Consider the following 21,167-nt stretch of genomic DNA (forward strand, 5'->3'; position numbering starts at 1 on the left):
CTCCGCCTCGCTCGACCTTGGGCCCGGACCGACCACGTCACAGGGGGCCATCATTACCCTACCCCTAGCTAGCTCAGGCTACGGGGAACAAGACCGTCGTCCCATCTGGCTTGCCCCGGTAAACAAATAATGATGGCGCCCCGCGTGCTCCATGACGACGGCGGCTCTCAGCCCCTTACGGAAGCAAGGAGACGTCAGCAAGGATTCGACAGCCCCGACAGCTGTCCTTCCGCAGGACTCTAGCTCTCCTCCGATGGCCACGACATCACATGAACAGGGTGCCAAAACCTCTCCGACTGCCACGACGGCATGTACTTAGGGCTCTAGCTCCTCCCTGCTAGACACGTTAGCACACTGCTACACCCCCCATTGTACACCTGGACCCTCTCCTTGCGCCTATAAAAGGAAGGTCCAGGGCTCTCGTACGAAAAGGTTGGCCACGCGGGGGAACGGGCCGGCACATAAGGCTCTCTCTCTCTCCCACGCGGACGCTTGTAACCCCCTACTACAAGCGCACCTGACCTGGGCGCAGGGCAACACGAAGGCCGCGGGTTCCCCTTTTGCCTGTTTCTTCCCCCCTTCGTGCTCCGTCTCGCGCCGACCCATCTGGGCTGGGACACGCGGCGGCAATTTACTCGTCGGTCCAGGGACCCCCTGGGGTCGAAACACTAACAGTTGGCGCGCCAGGTAGGGGCCTGCTGCGTGTTGACGAACAGCTTCCCGTCAAGCTCTAGATGGGTAGTCTCCAGCAACCTCTCCAACCCGGGACGATTCTCCGTTTCGGGAGTCTTGAGTTCATGTCCCTCGACGGCAGCTACGACATGATACTCCTTCCTCCGCCGCGCGACAGCGACAATGGCGGCCGTCAGCCCGCCCGCCGGCGGCGGAATCAACGACGTCTTCCCCATGTGGCGGAAGAACAACATCCGGGTTTGTCCCATCACTTCCCCCACCGACGGAGGAGGAAGCGGGGCAACCATGGCCAAGTAGGAGGCGGCACCTCGTCGGCTGTCGAGCAAGTCGACGACGCCGGCGCCCCAGCGGGGGACATGTCGGGCTTCGACCTTGCGTCTGAGACGAAGACGAGCGCCGTTTCCCCGCAACACGCCAACCCCAAGCAGACGAACGACGTCAGCACGCTCGCGAAGGACTTGCTGGGCGTCACCCTCATACCTGAGACAACGGTGCAGTCCGCCCCTGACGCGACTTCGTCACCGCCCGTCGACCAAGAGGTATCGACCGATTCCCTTCTCGTGCCTTTTGGATTCAGCTTCGACCCACCAAGCGACCTCGCTTCGGTGGAAGCCTTCATAGAGGCATGTACCAACCCTCCGGGGTACCATATGCGGTCGCCCTGGGATAGACTGACGACCGTCTCGACCTACGGACCCTCGGGTTCCGAGGAAGATGACGAGCCCGACTTTTGTTGGGATTTCTCCGGGCTCGGTAACCCCAGTGCCATGCGGTACTTCATGACCGCATGCGACTACTGCCTCTCCGATTGTTCCGATGGTAGCCACAGCTTCGGCGACGAGGACTGCGGCCCAAGTCGTGAATGTTTCCACATCGATCTAAGGGGTCCCGGCGAAGGCAACCATCTTGGTATACCGGAAAACGGCGATCCCCCTAGGCCTGCGCCTCGCGTTGACATCCTTCGGGAGCTAGCTGTGGTCCCAGTCCCTGCGGGGGGTCAGGACGCATAGCTCGAGAAAATTCGCGAGATGCAGGCCAGGCTCGACGAGGGAGTAGGAACGCTTGAGCCGTTCCGGCGGAACATCGGGCAGGAATGGGCAGACCAAGCTCCGGCCGGAGAAGTGCGCCATCTACCCCAGGGCATCCAGTACCGCATTGCCGACGATGTTAGGGCAAGGCCACCACCGGCTTCCAGTGGGGTCGGCCAGAACCTGGCTGCAGCAGCAATACTGCTCCGCGCGATGCCGGAACCATCGACCACCGAAGGGCGGTGTATCCAGGGAGAGCTCAAGAATCTCCTGGAGGATGCCGCGGTCCGACAGGCCGAAAGCTCTGCCTCCCGAAGGCAGGGGTACCCCTCGGAGCATCGCGCCGCGACTTCCCGATTTATGCGGGAAGCCTCGGTCCACACCGGGCGCATGTGCAACACGGCGCCTGCGGCCCCGGGTCGCCTCGGCAACGAGCACCACCACCGCAACCGTCGAGCCCACCTCGACGAGAGGGTGCGCCGAGGATACCCCACCCTAGGCGTGGGGGACACTACGACAGCGGGGAGGATCGGAGTCCCTCGCCCGAACCACCCGGTCCGCAGGCTTTCAGCCGGGCCATACGACGGGCGCCGTTCCCGACCCGGTTCCGAACCCCGACTACCATCACAAAGTACTCGGGGGAGACGAGGCCGGAACTGTGGCTCGCGGACTACCGGCTGGCCTGCCAGCTGGGTGGAACGGACGATGACAACCTCATCATCGCAACCTCCCCTGTTCCTCTCCGACACCGCTCGAGCCTGGCTGGAGCATCTGCCTCCGGGACAGATTTCCAACTGGGACGACCTGGTCCAAGCCTTCGCTGGCAACTTCTAGGGCACGTACGTGCGCCCTGGGAACTCCTGGGATCTCCGAAGCTGCCGCCAGCAGCCGGGAGAGTCTCTCCGGGACTACATCCGGCGATTCTCGAAGCAGCGCACCGAGCTGCCCAACGTCACCGACTCGGATGTCATCAGCGCGTTCCTCGCCGGCACCACCTGTCGCGACCTGGTGAGCAAGCTGGGTCGCAAGACCCCCACCAGGGCGAGCGAGCTGATGGACATCGCCACCAAGTTCGCCTCTGGCCAGGAGGCGGTTGAGGCCATCTTCCGGAAGGACAAGCAGCCCCAGGGCCGCCAGCCGGAAGACGTCCCTGAGGCGTCCACTCAGCGCGGCGCCAAGAAGAAGGGCAAGAAGAAGTCGCAAGCGAAACGCGACGCCGTCGACGCGGACCTTGTCGCCGCCGCTGAGTACAAGAACCCTCGGAAACCTTCCGGAGGTGCCAATCTCTTCGACAAGATGCTCAAGGAGCCGTGCCCCTATCATCAGGGGCCCGTCAAGCACACCCTTGAGGAGTGCGTCATGCTTCGGCGCCACTTTCACAAGGCCGGGCCACCTGCGGAGGGTGGCAGGGCCCACAACAACGACAAGAAGGAGGATCACAAGGTAGAGGAGTTCCCCGAGGTCCACGACTGCTTCATGATCTACGGTGGGCCAGAGGCGAACGCCTCGGCTCGGTAAAGGTGGCAGCGCCAGTCTACTTAGACTGGTCCGACAAGCCCATCACCTTCGACCAGGGCGACCACCCCGACCGCGTGCCGTGCCCGGGGAAATATCCGCTCGTTGTCGACCCCGTCATCGGCAACGTCAGGCTCACCAAGGTCCTCATGGACGGAGGCAGCAGCCTCAACATCATCTACGCCGAGACCCTCGGGCTCCTGCAGATCGATCTGTCCTCGATCCGGGCCGGCGCGGCGCCTATTCATGGGATCATCCCCGGGAAACGCGTCCAACCCCTCGGACAACTCGATCTGCTCGTCTGCTTCGGGACTCCCTCCAACTTCCGAAGGGAAACCCTCACGTTCGAGGTGGTCGGGTTCCGAGGAACCTACCACGCAATACTGGGGAGGCCATGCTACGCCAAGTTCATGGCCGTCCCCAACTACACCTACCTCAAGCTCAAGATGCCGGGCCCCAACGGGGTCATCACCGTCGGCCCCACGTACCGACACGCGTACGAATGCGACGTGGAGTGAGTGGAGTACGCCGAGGCCCTCGCCGAATTCGAGGCCCTCATCGCCGACTTGGAGAGCCTCTCCAAGGAGGCGCCAGACGTGAAGCGCCACGCCGGCAACTTCGAGCCAGCAGAGACGGTTAAGTCCGTCCCTCTCGACCCCAGCAACGACGCCTCCAAGTAGATACGGATCGGCTCCGAGCTCAACCCCAAATAGGCAGCAGTGCTCGTCGACTTTCTCCGCGCGAACGCCGAAGTCTTTGCGTGGAGTCCCTCAGACATGCCTGGCATACTGAGGGATGTCGCCGAGCACTCGCTGGATATCCGAGCTGGAGCCTGACCCGTGAAGCAGCCTCTGCGTCGATTCGACGAAGAAAAGCGCAGAGCCATAGACGAGGAGATCCACAAGCTGATGGCCGCAGGGTTCATCAAAGAGGTATTCCATCCCGAATGGCTTGCCAACCCTGTGCTTGTGAGAAAGAAAGGAGGGAAATGGCAGATGTGTGTAGACTACACTGGTCTAAACAAAGCATGTCCGAAGGTTCCCTACCCTTTGCCTCGCATCGATCAAATCGTGGATTCCACTGCTGGGTGCAAAACCATGTCTTTCCTCGATGCCTACTTAGGGTATCACCAAATCAGGATGAAAGAGTCCGACCAGCTCGCGACTTCTTTCATCACGCCATTTGGCATGTACTGCTACGTTACTATGCCATTTGGTTTGAGAAATGAGGGTGCGACGTACCAAAGGTGCATGAACCACGTGTTCGGAGAGCACATTGGTCGGACCGTCAAGGCTTACGTCGATGACATCGTAGTCAAGACGAGGAAAGCCTCCGACCTCCTCTCCGACCTTGGAACGACATTCCGGTGTCTTAAGGCGAAAGGCGTAAAACTCAATCCCGAGAAGTGCGTCTTCGGAGTCCCCCGAGGCATGCTCTTGGGGTTCATCGTCTCCGAGCGGGGCATCGAGGCCAACCCAGAGAAAATCGCGGCCATCACCAACATGGGGCCCATCAAGGACTTGAAAGGCGTACAGAGGGTCATGGGATGCCTTGCGGCTCTGAGCCGCTTCATCTCGCGCCTCGGCGAAAGAGGCCTACCTCTGTACCACCTCTTAAGGAAGGCCGAGTGCTTCACCTGGACCCCCGAGGCCGAGGAAGCCCTCGGGAACCTGAAGGCGCTCCTTACAAACGCACCCATCCTGGTGCCTCTCGCTGCTGGAGAAGCCCTCTTGATCTACGTCGCCGCTACCACTCAAGTGGTCAGCGCCGCGATCGTGGTTGAGAGACGAGAAGAAGGGCATGCATTGCCCATCCAGAGGCCGGTCTACTTCATCAGTGAGGTACTGTCCGAGACCAAGATCCGCTACCCCCAAATTCAGAAGCTGCTGTACGCAGTAATTCTGACGCGGTGGAAGTTGCGACACTACTTCGAGTCTCATCCGGTGACTGTGGTGTCATCCTTCCCCCTGGGGGAGATCATCCAGTGCCGAGAGGCCTCGGGTAGGATTGCAAAGTGGGCGGTGGAAATCATGGGCGAGACGATCTCGTTCGCCCCTCGGAAGGCCATCAAGTCCCATGTCCTGGCGGACTTTGTGGCTGAATGGGTCGACACCCAGCTTCCAGCAGCTCCGATCCAACCGGAACTCTGGACCATGTTTTTTGACGGGTCGCTGATGAAAACAGGGGCAGACGCGGGCCTGCTCTTCATCTCGCCCCTCGGGAAGCACCTCCGCTACGTGCTGCGCCTCCATTTCCCGGCGTCCAACAACGTGGCTAAGTACGAGGCTCTGGTCAACGGGTTGCGCATCGCCATCGAGCTAGGGGTCCGACGCCTCGACGCTCGCGGTGACTCGCAGCTTGTCATCGACCAAGTCATGAAAAACTCCCACTGCCGCGACCCGAAGATGGCAGCCTACTGCGACGAGGTTCGGCGCCTGGAGGACAAGTTCTACGGGCTCGAGGTCAACCACGTCGCCCGACGATACAACGAGACTGCAGACGAGCTGGCTAAGATAGCCTCGGGGCAGACAACGGTTCCCCCGGACGTCTTCTCCCGAGACCTACATCAACCCTCGGTCAAGACAAACGACACGCCCGAGCCCGAGAAGGTCTCGGCCCTGCCCGAGGCGCCCTCGGCCCAGCCCGAGGCACCCTCGGCTCAGCCCGAGGAACCCTCGGCCCCCGAGGGTGAGGCACTGCGCATCGAGGAAGAGCGGAATGGGGTCACACCTAATCGAAACTAGCAGACCCCGTACCTGCAATATCTCCACCGAGGAGAGCTACCCCTCGACAGAGCCGAGGCTCGGCGACTGGCATGGCGCACCAAGTCATTCGTCTTGCTGGGTGACGGGAAGGAGCTCTACCACCGCAGCCCCTTCGGCATCCTCCAGCGATGCATATCCATCGCCGAAGGTCAGGAGCTCTTACAAGAAATACACTCAGGGGCTTGCGGTCATCACGCAGCGCCTCGAGCCCTTGCTGGAAACGCTTTCCGACAAGGTTTCTACTGGCCGACCGCGGTGGCCGACGCCACTAGAATTGTCCGCACCTGTTGAGGGTGTCAATTCTACGCAAGGCAGACGCACTTACCGGCTCAGGCTCTACAGACAATACCCATCACCTGGCCGTTTTCTGTGTGGGGTCTGGACCTCGTCGGTCCCTTGCAGAAGGCACCCGGGGGCTACACGCACCTGCTGGTCGCCATCGACAAATTCTCCAAGTGGATCGAGGTCCGACCCTTAAACAACATCAGGTCCGAACAGGCGGTGGCATTCTTCACCAACATCATCCATCGCTTCGGGGTCCCGAACTCCATCATCACCGACAACGGCACCCGGTTCACCGGTAGAAAGTTCCTGGACTTCTGCGAGGATCACCACATCCGGGTGGACTGGGCTGCCGTGGCTCACCCCATGACGAATGGGCAGGTAGAACGTGCCAACGGCATGATTCTGCAAGGACTCAAGCCGAGGATCTACAATGACCTCCACAAGTTCGGCAGGCGATGGATGAAGGAACTCCCCTCGGTGGTCTGGAGTCTGAGGACAACGCCGAGCCGAGCCGAGCCACGGGCTTCACACCGTTCTTTCTAGTCTATGGGGCCGAGGCCATCTTGCCCACAGACTTAGAATACGGTTCCCCGAGGACGAGGGCGTACGACGACCAAAGCAATCAAACCAACCGAGAAGACTCACTGGACCAGCTGGAAGAGGCTTGGGACATGGCCTTACTACACTCGGTGCGGTACCAGCAGTCCCTGCGACACTACCACGCCCGAGGGGTTCGGTCCCGAGACCTCCAGGTGGGTGACTTGGTGCTTCGACTACGACAAGACGCCCGAGGGCGGCACAAGCTCACGCCTCCCTGGGAAGGGCCATTCGTCATCGCCAAGGTTTTGAAGCCTGGGACGTACAAGCTGGCCAACAGTCTAGGCGAGGTCTACAGCAACGCTTGGAACATCCGACAGCTACGTCGCTTCTACCCTTAAGATGTTTTCAAGCCGTTCATACACCTCGTTTACATATGAAGTCTAACCATCAAGGAAGGGTCAGCCTTGCCTCGGCAAAGCCCGACCCTCCCTCAGGGGCTAGAAGGGGGAAACCCCCTCTGCGTCAAAATCTTCCTCGGAAAAGGTCTTTCTGCCAGAACGTCTTTCGTGCTTTTCGACTACTTTGAAAGTGGGATCCTGAAAACGACGGAGTACACGTAAGCAGCAAGGCCGACCGAGCCGAGGGACTCCTACGCCTCTAGGATACAGATACCTCACTCATCACCTTCTGTGATAAGTAACTCACGCTCGGATAAGCGATTCCACTGACCGAACAAGTCTTAACGCTCAAAAGACTTTCTGCCGAAACGATTTTTCGTGCCTTCTCGACTATATCGATAGCAGAATCCTACGGACGAGTAAGAGTACACGTAAGTGGCAAGGCCGACCGAGCCGAGGGACTTCTACGCCTCCGGGATACGGATACCTCACTCATCACCTTCCGTGAAAAGTAACTCTCGCTCGGACAAACAATTCTGTTACCGACAAATAAGTCCAGATACTCGAAACAAGGGGAAAAGAAACGCAGCTTTACAACGCGACGACAGTATGTTTGGGCCTCGGAGGCCGCAAAAAACATATGCATACTACAGGCGAACCGATCCTGTAGGCTCAGACGTCGATGGAGGGGGAGCAGCAGCACCCTCGGCGTCAACTCCACCTTCGGCGAAGTCTGACCGAGCCTCGGACGGCAACACGGGCGAAGGATCTCCGCTCCGAAGGATGACGTCAGCACCACGCCCGGGCCATCGCCGCCAGGGCCTCCTCCAGGAACCCGGCCCGAGCAGACGGCTCGGCCGGCCGCCCCGAAGCCTCAGCCAGCTGTCTCTCGAGGACACCAACCCGGCTCATGGCCTCGGCAAGCCGACTCCGGCGCTGGTCCCGCCAGTGGACGGCCCGGCCAGGCTCCGGCCGACGAAGTCTTCTTTTCGAGCCAACTCTGCCTCTGTCCATGCTGACACCGCTGCCTCCGGCTCCGGCTCATTGCAGAGCGACCAGAGGTTCCTTTAACTAAGCAAGAGAAGCCTCGGGTGGCAAGGCCGACCGAGCCGAGGGACTCCTACGCCTCCGAGATACGGATACCTCACTCGTCACCTTCGCACGAGGCAACTCACACTTGGTTAAGCGGTTCAGTTAGCCGACAGGCGAGTCCTAGTGCTCGAAATGAGGAAAAAATACGGCTTCATGCCAAAAATACATACATGTTCAGGCCCCGACAGCCACAATGAACAGACACCGGCACTCAAGGTGCCATTACAAACGGAACTCCGGTTCCACCCCCGCAGGTACGAACAACCCCCCACATTGGAGGGCCTGCGGGGCGACGAAACCCCAGGTGGCTCACCGCCGCCCGCTCCGGCAGCAGCGACAACGACTTTCGCTCCGGGCGGCCAAACAGCAGCAGCGATGACCTCAGGGCAGACGCTGCTGCGACAAGGCCCTCGCCCACGTCTCCGCTCGAGGGGCGAGGACATCCAGAAGGCCGTAGAGTTGGAGGTCAGTCCGCGGGTGGCACCGACAATCTCGTCGGCGGAGAAACCTCTTCCGGCTGCCTCGGTGAGAGGTGGCACCGGAAGCAGCGCCGAAGCCGCTCAGACCGGAGAGCCAGTCACACGGCAGCTGCCAGCGCCACGAACGGCGAACGCCCTTCCCCCCGATCACTGAGGGAAGGAGCGGGCCGCTGCCCGCGCGGAGACAGGCCCCAACTCAGCGCACTCTCCTCCCCAGCACTGATGATGAACATCCTTGAAGCTGAGGGAGGGACAGAGGCCGCAGCCCGGCTTGCTTCTCCCCACCCTCGAACTGGTGGTCACCGTCTTGGGTGACCACCGGCGAGGGGATGCAGCCGGGCTGCCTGATGAAAATCCTTGAAGCCGAATGATGGCTGAAAGGTACCAACTTCCGCGAAGTTGCGTTCCTCCAACGACAGCAAGACGAAAGCGACGCGAGTGCTCCCCATCTGGGGGCTCGGAAGGTGGAAGGGCGCGATACATGGAGTGCGAAGACATGGTTGCCATCCAAGGGGGTCACCCTCCTTTTAAAGGTGACTCTCCCCACTTGCGTCCTCAGTCGTCGCGGATTGAGTCTTCTCCAACACGCTCCAAGGTCCTCCCCCTATGACACGGGGCTGGGTCCCACACGTCATGCAAGCTGGCCCAGGACAGAAGGAGCCAAAACCGCCGTGCGCGGTGCGCACAACTGCCCAGCGGTTACAAGCATTCCTCCACTTTTGCCCGGACCAGCGGGTGAAAGGGCGGACCGCCATGCAGGCGGCATGCAACCGCACCAAGGGGGCGCACCCTTTCGACTTCGACGCGTCCAGCATGGAGGCCCAGGCCCACACGTCATGTAACCAGCGCGCCGGTTACTACGTGCGAGAAACTGCACTGCCACTCGCGCCAGTACCGCGCCTCCTCGACTGTGGAACCGGAGCCGCGACTCGAGGCGACCCTGCGCATGACCCGATAGTGCCAACCGAGCACATCAGTCACGGGTCAGTCAGCTGCGGGAGAAGGCGCGACGGTCGATACGGCCAGAAATGGGCCAACAGTAATGGCGGTGGCAGGTGGGCGGAAGCAGCAGTCACGTCGTCAGCAAGCTCACGCCCCCTCCTGGGACAGCGAGAGAACCCTCTCCCACGGCGTGAAGATGACGCGCCCGTGTTCCGTTCCTCAAACGGCTCGCGCACGCACAACGGCTGCCCCGCGAACCACTCGTCCCGTCGCATTAACTCTGCGGCAGGACAGGCGGCACCTTTGGCAGGCGAAGCAGGCGATGCTTCACCTCCGCCATAATGACCGCGTCAAAAAAGGTGCGCCACGTCATTCGATTTCGTATCCTTTTCCACTTCCTCTTTCTCTCTCTTGCCACAGGGACCGGGAAAGGGGATACTCCAAAAGGGATCCTTCTCCGCGAAGGAAGCAGGCCCTGAGCCCCCCTACTGATCAGAGGTTCGAAGGCTGGCCCCTCGGAAGAGTTCAACAGCCGCCTCAGAGCACCTGGGATCCGCGCCCACTACTGGTCAGAGGTTCGAAGGCTGGCACCTCGGAAGGGTTTGACGGCCGCCTCAGGCCACTCGGGCTCCGCGCCCACTACTGATCAGGGGTTCGTAGGCTGGCCCCCGAAGGGTTCTGACAGCCGCCTCAGAGCACGCAGAGCGAGGGATGACCCTGGGTACGTTCGATACATAACCAAGGCTCGGGCTACGCTCCCGAGGTACCCTAGGACATTTCCGAGACCGACGAGAATGATTTTGTAACGGAATCCCACCAGAGGGAGGCATCGAGCCCTCAGACCCCGTCAAAAGGGGACGGGGTCCGGCGAATCACCCCCAGGTACTTTTGGAGCGCGCCTCCGGGCCACTAGCCGACCCCTAACTTATGGGGCATGGGCGTCCACTCGGATTACCCATTAGCAACTCACTGGAGACACCATGTTTGGCACCCTCCGAGGGCAACATGACGCTTTCCCCCCCTCCTCCTTGCAGAAAGGCAACGCACGGGCGTATGAAAAAAGCCGAGTCTATCCTTGACCGTCCTCTCGCTCTGTGCGGAGGCTCGGGGGCTGCTCTCGCAAACCCGGCTCCGGCCAAACCGTTGACAGCGTCAACATACCAGCCCGAGAACTTGAGACTCAACTATGCACCCGGGCTACGGCCAGTTCGCGTGAGGGAACAACCAGACCGACCGAAGCATCACGAAACGCGCTAAGACCTCGAAGGAGTCAAACCACTCCTCCGAGGCCTCGGGGGCTACACCCGGCGGGTGCGCTCGCACGCACCCACCGGAACGAAACGCAACCGAGAAAGGCCGGTCCCCTTGCAAAAAAGTGCGACAAAAGCCTCCAAGAGAGTGTCAACACTCCCTTCGAGGCTCGGGGGCTACTGTCGGGGACCATAATTAGGGGTACCCCCAAGACTCCTAATCTCAGCAGGTAACCCCCATCAGCACAAAGCTGCAAAGGCCTGATGGGTGCGATTAAGGTCAAGGCTCAGTCCGCTCAAGGGACACGATCTCGCCTCGCCTGAGCCCCGCCTCAGGCAAAGGCAGCCGACCCCAGAGGATTCACGTCTCGCCTGAGGGCCCCCTCAAGCAACGGACACACCTTCAGCTCGCCCGAGGCCCAGTCTTCGCAGAGAAGCAACCTTGGCCAGATCGCCACGCCAACCGACCGTATCGCAGGAGCATTTAATGTAAGGGTCGCCTGACACCTTATCCTGACGCGCGCTCTTCAGTCGACAGAGCCGAAGTGACCGCAGTCACTTCGCCGCTCCACTGACCGACCTGACAAGAAAGCAGCGCTGCCTGTGTCGCTCCGACTGCTGTGCCACTCGACAGAGTGAGGCTGACAGCAGCTAAGTCCAGCCTCGGGCGCCATAGGAAGCTCCGCCTCGCCCGACCCCAGGGCTCGGCCCCCATCTCGGCCTCGGAAGATGGACTTCGCCTCGCCCGACCCCAGGGCTCGGACTCAACCACGACTCAGAAGACGACGGACTCCGCCTCGCCCGACCCTAGGGCTCGGACACAGCCTCGGCCTCGGAAGACGGTCTCCGCCTCACCCGACCCCAGGGCTCGGGCTCAACCTCGACGCTGGACGACGAACTCCGCCTCGCCCGACCCCAGGGCTTGGACACAGCCTCGGCCTCGAAAGACGGTCTCCGCCTCGCCCAACCCGGGGCTCGGACTCGACCTCGACCTCGGAAGACGAACTCGACCTCGACCTCGGAGGAGCCTCCGCCTTGCCCGACCTAGGGCCCAGACCGACCACGTCACAGGGGGGCCATCATTACCCTACCCCTAGCTAGCTCAGGCTACGGGGAACAAGACCGCCGTCCCATCTGGCTCGCCCCGGTAAACAAATAATGATGGCGCCCCGCGTGCTCCATGACGATGGTGGCTCTCAGCCCCTTACGGAAGCAAGGAGACATCAGCAAGGATTCGACAGCCCCGACAGCTGTCCTTCCGCAGGACTCCAGCTCTCCTTCGACGGCCACGACATCACATGAACAGGGTGCCAAAACCTCTCTGACTGCCACGACGGCATGTACTTAGGGCTCTAGCTCCTCCCTGCTAGACACGTTAGCACACTGCTACACCCCCCATTGTACACCTGGACCCTCTCCTTGCGCCTATAAAAGGAAGGTCCAGGGCTCTCGTACGAAAAGCTTGGCCGCGCGGGGGAACGGGCCGGCGCATAAGGCTCTCTCTCTCTCTCTCTCTCTCTCCCACGCGGACGCTTGTAACCCCCTACTACAAGCGCACCCGACATGGGCGCAGGGCAACACGAAGGCCGCGGGTTTCCCCTTTTGCCTATTTCTTCCCCCCTTCGTGCTCTGTCTCGCGCCAACCCATCTGGGCTGGGACACGCGGCGACACTTTACTCGTCGGTCCAGGGACCCCCCGGGGTCGAAACGCCGACACACACGATACAGACACCAGTCGCTATACTGCTTTGAAATTGGGAAGAAAGAGCGAAACGAAAGAGAAAAGACCTTCCACTGGCAACTTCTCTTCTGGCACACGCAGACACTTCTTCAACTGAGACACATGAAAGACATCGTGCACCGCTGACAAACCTTCTGGCAGACTAAGCTGATAGGCCACTTCTCCATGCTTTGCGAGAATCTGATACGGACCAACATAGCGGGGCACTAGCTTGCCCTTGACTCCAAATCTTCTGACTCCCCTGATAGGCGATACTTTCAGACAGACAAAATCTCTGACTTCAAAACTCAGCTCTCTCCTTCTTGTGTTTGCATAGCTTCGCTGCCTTAATTGCGCTATCTTTAGGTTCCCCCGAACCATCTTGATGTTCTCTTCAGCTTCGAGCAAATTGTCTGGCCCAAACACTTGCTTTTCTCCAGGCTGATCCCATTGCAATGGAGTTCTACAACTCCTTCCATAAAGCGCCTGAAATGGTGTCATCTTCAAGCTGGCCTAGTAATTGTTGTTATAGGAGAATTCTGCATAAGGTAATCTCTTGTCCCATCCGGACTGATCTTGCAACGCACAGGCTCTCAACATATCTTCAAGGATTTGATTAGTTCTTTCAGTCTGACCGTCTATCTGCGGATGATGGACTGAACTGAAATTCAGATGTGTACCCAAGGCTTCATGTAACTGCTGCCAGAAATGAGAGGTGAACTGCGTCCCTCTGTCTGATACTATCTTCTTTAGTACACCATGAAGACAAACGATCTGGGACATGTACAGCTTCGCCAATACTGCACTGCTGTAACTAGTCTTGATAGGTCTAAAGTGGGCTGACTTGGTTAAGCGGTCCACCACTACCCAAATGGAATCGTAGCCAGCTCGAGTGCGAGGCAATCCGACTATGAAGTCCATCCCAATTTCATCCCATTTCCACTGAGGAATTAGCAACGGTTGCAACAATCCAGCTGGTGCTCTGCCTTGATCCTTTGACAATTATAACATATGGCCACATGCTCTGCGATCTCCCTTTTCATTCCGTACCACTAGAATTTCTTCTTCAGATCCTGATACATCTTCTCACTTCCAGGGTGTATAGAATAAGCTGACTCATGAGCTTCCTTGAGGATCAACTCTCGAATGGACTGGACATTGGGAACACACAAGCGGTCCTTGAACCATACCACACCCTCTGCATCTTCCTAAAAATCTTTGCCTCTTCCTTCCAGAATCAATCGCCGGATTTCATTGTTCTTCTCATCATTCTTCTATGCTTCTTTGATCTCCCGCTCTAGGGTGGGTTCTAACTCAACTGTTACTCCTCGCATGTTGTTCAGAAATTCGAGGCTCAACCTGTCAAACTCTTTGGCCAACTCATAAGGCATCAGATGAGCGACCATCATATTGACTTGACTTTTCCTGCTCAAAGCGTCTGCCACTACGTTTGCTTTGCCTGGATGTAATGAATCTCCAATTCATAGTCTTTGATCAACTCTAACCATCTTTGTTATCTCATATTTAGCTCCGACTGAGTGAATATGTACTTCAGACTCTTGTGGTCTGTGTTAACGTCACACTTCTATCCATACAGATAGTGCCTCCATGTCTTCAGTGCATGAACCACTGCGGCCAACTCTAGATCATGGATTGGATAATTCTTCTCATGAACCTTCAGCTGTCGGGACGAGTAAGCTACAACTCTTCCCTCTTGCATCAACACGCATCCCAAACTAGTGTAACAAGCGTCGCAATACACCGAGAATGGCTTTTGCACATCAGGCAAGATTAAGACTGGCGCTGTAGTCAACTTCTCTTTCAGCGCTTCAAAGGCTTCTTGACACTTTTGGGTCCACTTGAACTCGACTTTGTTGGCTAGCAAAGCTGTCATCAATTTCGCAATCTTCGAAAACCCTTCAATGAATCGCCGATAATACCCAGCCATTCCAATGAAGCTCTTGATTCCTCGAGCATCTGTTGGCGCTTTCCAGTTCAGAATATCTGCCACTTTCTTTGGATCCACAGCCAATCCTTCTTTGTTTATTATGTGACCCAAGAACAGGACTTCATCAATCTAGAACTCACACTTGCTCAACTTTGCATACAGTTGGTGCTCTCACAATCTCTGCAATACCATCCTCAAATGATCCACATGCTCCTCCTCACTTTGAGAATATATAAGAATATCATCAATAAATACCACCACAAACTTGTCGAGATAATCCATGAATACACTATTTATCAGATTCATGAAGAAGGCTGGTGCATTCGTTAGACCAAAGAACATAACAGTGAACTCATACAACCCTTACTTGGTAATGAATGTCGTCTTTGGGATGTATGAGGGTCAAATACCGAGCTGGTGATAACCTGACCTCAGATCTATCTTTGAGAACACGCTGGCTCCTCTCAGCTGGTCGAACGGATCTTCTATTCTGGGTAAGGGGTAGTTGTTCTTGATAGTGACCTCATTCAGAGCTCGATCATCGATGCACATCCTCCTAGTGCCATCTTTCTTCTCCACGAACAGCACAGGGGCGGCCCAAGGCGAGGTGCTTGGTCTGATATAACTTTTCTCTGACAGCTCATCGATCTGCTTCTTAAGTTTAACCAACTCTGGTCCAGATACCCTATAAGCTCTTTTAAAAATGGGGGCGGTGCCAGGCAGAAGCTCTATGGCAAACTCAACTTTCCGCTCAGGTGGCATACCTGGTAAGTCTTCTGGGAACACTTCTGGGAATTCGGACACAACTTTGATAGTCTCGAGTGAATCTGGCTCCTTGCTATCAATAGCCATATGATGACAACCTCCTTTCCTTAGCTAAGGTGAGACTAACTCAGCTACCACTCTTTTCCTAGTGGGGACACCAACTTAATTATCCTCTTATCATAACTGATAATTGCTTGGTACTTATCTAGCCAATTCATCCCTAGGATGACATCTATTCCCTGAGTACCCATTACTATGAGATTAGCGGGAAACACTATCCCCCTTATTTCACATTCAAGCAAAATGCTATCGGCTCGAATCCTACCACCGGCTGAGTCAATTTGGATGGGGGTTGACATGGCAGTGATTGGAAGATTATGTGCTTCTACCCATGATGCAGTAATAAATGAATGCATTGCTCCAGTATCAAATAACACTTCTGCAATATGGGAGTCGACTGGAAACATACCTACTGTCATGCCGAATGTTTCCTGAACTGCTTCAGCTTCCAAATGGTTCAGTCTCCCATGGTTGTAGCGCGTCTGGGAGTGGTTGCCTGCTCCAGGCTGGGGCACATTCTGCTTTGTTGGGGCACTAGGGCCTGACTGCTGCTGGGCTGCCTTCTTTGGACATTGCATCACCCAATGGTCTTGCTCTCCAGAATGGAAACATGCTCTGCTTCCGCCTTGAACTAGGGCTGCCTGACTGCTCTGGTAGGTTGCTGGGGTGGGGAGGCGAGGTGCCTGCTGATTCTACCTCTGGAACTGACCTCCTCCTGACTGATTGTTCTAGCGATTCTGCTGCTGGTGCTGAGGGTACTGCTTCTGAAACTGCTGCTGAGGCGGACGCTGATTCTGCCTGAACTGCTGAGGCGAGTTGCCTGATAAACGAGGGCGATTGCTGCTTCTAGGCTGAGGTCCACTGATCTTGCACTTGCGATCCTCCATCTCCTTGCGCTTCTTCTCTGTCATGATAGCTCTGTCGATCAGATGCTGAAATGTGGGGAAGGTACGATTCATCAGCTGATAGTGCAAGGGATCGACTAAGCCTCTCAAGAAACGGTACTGCCTCTTGGCATCTGTGTTGACATCTTCAAGAGCATAGCGGGACAGCTACAGAAACTTGTCTCGGTACTCACTGACAGACATAGGCCCTTGCTTGAGCGCCAGGAACTCCTCCTTCTTCACTGTCATCAAACCTGCGGGAACATGGTACTGGCGGAAATTGTCTATGAATTCCTCCCAAGTGATAGTGTCGGGGTTGGCGTGGGTGGCGAGGTAGGACTCCCATCAAGACTGAGCTACTCCTCTCAATAGACGGGGACCATACAGAACTTTCTCCTTGTCGTCGCACTGAGCGGTGTGCAACTCCCGCTCATCGGTACACAGCCAATCTTTAGCATCCATGGGATCAGAAGAGTGAGCGAACACTAGGGGATGACCTCTCATGAATTCAACACGCTTGTCTCTGGGAATCTGAGGCATCTGAGGCTAAGGCGGGGGCTGATGCTGCTACTGTTGCTTAGCGGCTAGAGTCTGACCAATAGCTTGACTGCCTGAGTCTGCATCAAGAACATCTGCTCTATCGTCATCGAGGGTGGTGGTGGCAACTGCTGCTGGGGTGCCTCATCCTGTGGTGCTGCATGCTCCTGCTGAGCACGCCTTCCTCCTCTGCGCCTGTTGTCTGACATCTGCAGAATGCAATCACACATCAGAACCAATCTTGCAAACTTGCAGCATAAGAAAAGAGTATAGAATTATTCCACAATACTGAACAGATAAGCATCTTCACTGACTACCAACATAGGCCAACACAACTTCTCAGATAAAGAGGAAAGTAGAATAAAAGGGCTTCCCTACTAGATAACTAATTTTATTAGCATTATCAAGTAAACCAACGTGCAGGGGATACCCACACTCTGGCGACAGTCATTACAAAGATCCAAATCCATCATAGTTCATCATGACAAACATAAAACACAGGATAAGCAAACTACCCTGTCTAACTGAGACTAACTAAGAGTAAGAATAAGATTAGGACTATAACTTCTATTTCTAAGCATTAATTATAAGATCCGACGCTGACGATCTATGGTTCTAAATTTATCCAGGTCCTGCTGTCGGGGTTACCATAAGCATGGTGTCCACGCTGAGGTGAGCAGTATGGGTGCTGAGTCCCGACGAGGGCGGGAGAACCATCCACTAGATGACGGTGCTCTGCGCGCTCAGCCCGCAACTGGGCGATCTCAGCACGAGCCCTACTCAGCTCATCTAAAGCATGGTCCAGCTCCATGTTTAGCACGACGGCTAGGTTGACTGTGCTGCTCAACCTAGGATTGTCCTCACCGACAGGTGAGACAACCACACCTCCTGTGCTGCCAGATGGTGTAAGACCCAAAATTTGTATATTTTTTTAAACAAATATAGTTATTATAGTACATTGGGGAATGAGAAAATTAATTTGTAATTGAGTCAACTATTGTTAGAAACAAATATGAGAAGGAGAATAACATAGTAATATTTAAAATGAGGTGGTTTATATTCACATTTGTATTTCAATTGATACATTTGGCAAATCTGAAAATTAAGACAAGAGTATAAATTTGAGTTTGAATAATTGAATTTGGAAATAAGCTAGAAGTAAGAAATGAGTAGACACTAAAAACAGAATAAAATAAAATATATTATAAACAAATAAATAATAGGTGTTATCTTTATATTGGGATTTTTAATGAAGTTTGGAATCTGAAATTCAAAACAGGAAATTGAATTTGGTTTAAGCATTTCAAATTAGAATTAGAAAAGAAATTAAAAAGAAAAAAAAAGGGAAAATGGACAAACTGGATTCTGGGCTGAATTCCCTCCCCTCAGCCCATCCCTCTCACCGCGCGGCCCATGAAGGTAAAAGTGCCGACATGTGGGCCACTACCGTCAGTCGCTCCCTCCCCGCGCGTGCGTATTCCCTCTTTCGCTGACGTTGCGGGGCCACTGCTCAACCTCTCGGCCGCGCGCGCCACGGTGCGCTCCAGTCTCTCCCTCGTATCTGAAAGGGAAATGTGCCCTTGGGCCATTTCTAAGTATTTTGGTGATTTAGTGTCTAACACAAGTGCTTAAGTGTAAAATGGTGGACAAAGTACAAACCAAGGTCAAAGGTATGTTTCTCAGATCTAGTACATTGTTTTAGTGACTAATGTATTGTGTCTAAGTGTTGGAAACAGGAAAAAGCCATTTTGAAAATGCCTTGGCTCGAGCAGCCAAGTTTCAGCTCAGTCTGGAGCACCGGACTGTCCGGTGGTGCACCGGACCGTGTCCGGTGCGCCAGGCTGGCTTGAGCGAACTGGCCGCTCTCGGGAATCCATCGGCGACGTACGGTTATAATTCACCGGACTGTCCGGTGTGCACCGGACTGTCCGGTGAGCCAACGGTCGGCCGGGCCAACGGTCGGCCGCGCGATCTGCGCGGGACACGTGGCCGAGCCAACGGCTAGAAGGGGGCACCGGACTGTCCGGTGTGCACCGGACATGTCCGGTGCGCCAACGGCTCCAAGTCTGCCAACGGTCGGCTTCACCATTTAAGGAAGGAAATTGGGCACCGGACACTGTCCGGTGTGCACCGGACTGTCCGGTGCGCCCGACGACAGAAGGCAAGGATGGCCTTCCAGATTTGTTCTCAACGGCTCCTAGCTGCCTTGGGGCTATAAAAGGGACCCCTAGGCGCATGGAGGAGTACAACAAGCAACCTTAGAGCATTCTTGATCATCCACACTCAGTCTTTGCGCATTCGTTTGTCATTCTCAGTGATTCGAGCTCCGTTCTAGTGAGAACTTTGAGATAGTCTTTTGAGCTCGATTCTTGGCCGTGTGTGTGCGCATTTTGCTGTGGATTTGTGTGTGTTGCTTCCCTCCCTTACTCCGTGCTTCTTTGTGAACTTCAAGTGTAAGGGTGAGAGACTCCAAGTTGTGGAGATTCCTCGCGAACGCGATAAGAAAATAAAAGCATAACACTGTGGTATTCAAGTTGATCATTGGATCACTTGAGAGGAGTTGAGTGCAACTCTCGTCCGTTGGGACGCCACAACGTGGAGTAGGCAAGTTTTGTACTTGGCCGAACCACGGGATAAATCACTGTGTCTTCTCTGTGTTGAATTCCTTGTGGTTATCGTATTGTGCAAGATCTTCTCTCTAGCCACGTGGCATTAACTGTGCTAACGCTTAATCAAAGTTTTGTGGCTTAAGTTTTTAAGTTTTACAGGATCACCTATTCACCCCCCTCTAGGTGCTCTCAATTGGTATCAGAGCAGTTCTCTTCAAGAAAGGGACTAACCGCCCGAAGAGATGGATCCTAAGGGCAAGGGGATGATGATCAACGACAAGGAGAAGGAGACCTTCGTCAACGAGCTCAATGATGACAAGCCCACCGACTCAGGCTCGGGCCACAAAAGAAAAGACGGGAGGAAGAAGAAGACAAGGCGCATCAAGGAAATTGTCTACTACGATAGCGACGAATCTTCCTCCTCCCAAAAGGACGACGACGACCACGATAGACGAAAGACGGTTAACTCAAACTTTTCTTTCGATTATTCACGCATCCCGCATAATTCAAATGCTCAATTGCTCCCCATTCCACTTGGCAAGCCCCCTCACTTTGATGGAGATGACTACGGATTTTGGAGCCACAAAATGCGTACTCACCTGTTTTCTCTCCATCCAAGCATTTGGGAGATTGTGGAAAGTGAAATGAAATTTGATAGCTCGGATAGTCCTGTGTTTATTAATGAACAGATTCATAAAAATGCATAAGCTACTACTGTGTTGCTAGCCTCTTTGTGCAGGGACGAGTATCACAAGGTGAGCAGCCTGGACAATGCCAAGCAGATCTGGGACACCCTCAAGATCTCTCATGAGGGAAACGACGTCACCTTGCTCACCAAAATGGAGTTGGTGGAAGGCGAGCTTGGACGGTTCGTGATGATAAGGGGCGAGGAGCCGACACAAACATACAACCGGCTCAAGACCCTTATCAACAAAATAAGGAGCTACGGGAGCACGCGATGGACGGACCACGACGTCGTCCGCCTAATGCTAAGGTCATTTACCGTTCTTGATCCTCATTTGGTGAACAATATTCGTGAAAATCCCAGGTACACCAAGATGTCGCCCGAAGAAGTTCTTGGGAAATTCGTTAGTGGGCGAATGATGATCAAGGAGGCGAGGTACATGGACGACGCCTTGAATGGTCCGATCAACGAGCCACAACCCCTTGCTCTCAAGGAAACACGAAGCAAGGAGGCGCTACCTAGCAAAGTGGCACAGATTGAGGCGGCGGGACTTAATGATGAAGAGATGGCTCTCATCATCAAAAGATTCAAGACGGTGCTTAAAGGCCGCAAGGGACAGCCAAGCAAGACCAAAGCCAAGGGGAAGCGCTCATGCTTCAAATGCGGTAAGCTTGGTCATTTTATTGCTAACTGTCCTGACAATGATAGTGACCAGGATCAAGGGAATAAGAGGGAGAAAAAGAAGAACTATAAGAAGGCAAAGGGCGAGGCTCATCTTGGCAAGGAGTGGGATTCGGACTGCTCCTCGTCCGACTCCGACAATGAGGGACTCGCCGCCACTGCCTTCAACAAGTCATCCCTCTTCCCCAACGAGCGTCACACTTGCCTCATGGCAAGGGAGAAGAAAGTAAGCACTCCTAATACTAGTACTTATGCTTCTTCAAGTGAGGATGAGTCTAGTGATGATGATGA

The sequence above is a fragment of the Zea mays genome, chromosome 2 (genome assembly GCF_902167145.1).
Source record: "Zea mays cultivar B73 chromosome 2, Zm-B73-REFERENCE-NAM-5.0, whole genome shotgun sequence".
In the NCBI taxonomy this organism is placed as follows: Eukaryota; Viridiplantae; Streptophyta; class Magnoliopsida; order Poales; family Poaceae; genus Zea; species Zea mays.